This window comes from Chaetura pelagica, unplaced genomic scaffold (assembly GCF_000747805.2).
Source record: "Chaetura pelagica isolate M959 unplaced genomic scaffold, ChaPel_1.0 scaffold676, whole genome shotgun sequence".
NCBI lineage: Eukaryota > Metazoa > Chordata > Aves > Apodiformes > Apodidae > Chaetura > Chaetura pelagica.
In genome coordinates, this window is record NW_009953724.1 from 1,031,330 (window position 1) to 1,032,886 (window position 1,557).

A 1,557-nucleotide genomic window follows, 5' to 3' on the forward strand; every position below is an offset into this window, starting at 1 on the left:
AGCTGCATGTCAGCCTGACCCCAAAGCCAACTCTGAAAGACAAGATGGTTTTTGAAATATCTTTTGAAAGATAGCAGAGGGAAAACTGCCAGGCCTTGTGTCATCCCTCATCTGAACTGAGAAGCATGAGGCTGTTCTGCTCCCCAGACAGGAGAGCACATTTGCACCCAGTAAAACCTCAGTGACATGTCCTGACTTAAAAACATCTGCACATTGAGATGAGAGGATGTTTTAGCCCATATAAACACACTAAAGGTAGAACCAAAGCAAAAAGAAATCTGCTGATGTGTGTTATAAGGGAGTTGTTGGAGATAGTAAGTGGAATTTCAAGGCTTAAGTTTTGGTTACAAGAGATACTGTTTTTTTTTCTAGCTAAACAGAAGCTACTAAAAGGATCTTAGCCATAACATTGTGCCAAGAAATGCACAGCAAAGGGAGGAAAACAAGTCAATCTTGGTTTGTGGAGATATACAATAAAGAACAGGAACAAAGGTCTGGGCTGGGTTATGTCAACACATCCTGTATTCTAAAACATATGATGTATTTTCCAAAATCACTGTGAAATGAAAACCAAACATTTTAAAGATGAGCACAGCAAAGAGAAGCTGCACCTTTGTTCTCTTAGTGCCTGGAGACCCTAGAAGGGGTCAGAGCCCTGCATGAGCAGGTGCTGGTCAGTCAGAAACCAGTTCTGTTCTAAATGGTTTACAGATAAAGGAGGAATTAGTTATTTTCCCAGTCGTAGCTAAAAAATGCAGGGTACCTCAAGGAACTCAAGATATCTGAATCCCAAAGTAAAAACTCTGGATGTTCCTGTCTTGTTTTTAAATACTTCCTTGCCCTGATGTTTCAACTGAGTGAGTTTCTCTCCATTTTCATATTTGTTTCTTTCTAGTCCCTAGAACACAGTCCCCAGTGCTGAGCAGCTTCCTCAGGAGTCTGCAGATTTCTGGTGTAATTTTCCCTCAGCCTGTCAAGGCCAAGGCCAAATCTTGTGGGCTGAAGTGCAAACGATCCCTTGGGGCAAAATAAAAGAGGATGTGAATATAAACACCAACAGCAGCCAAGGCCTCTGCAGTTTTGAATCTCTTCCCACCACAGCAGTTTAAACCTTGGAATGTTTTCCCTTCGTTTTAAGGTTGAAAAATCCTCTAGAGTAGCTTTAATAATTAGTTCTATGTTGTTTTAAATGAAATGCGTGTGTGGGGAACGGGCTCGATGATCCCTCTTTGGCGACCCGAGAGCTGCGGGGGGAGGTTTGAGGGGAAAACCTCCGCGGGGCTGCATTTTTTGCTCTTTGTTCAGTGAATCCCCGCTCCTGCGGACCCTCTGGCAGCCGGCGGGGTGGGGTTGTTGTTGTTAATTATTTTATCCCTTTGCAGGCCCGAGCGGCAGCTGGCGGGGCCGCCCCCCGGGTTTTGTTGTGCTGATTTCTGAGGGAAGCTGGGCCGAGGGGCTGGGGAGAGCCCCGGGCCGGGATGAAGGAGGGCCCCGGGATGATGACGAAGGGCCTCGTGAGGATGATAAAGGCCCCGGGAGGAGGATGACGACGGATGA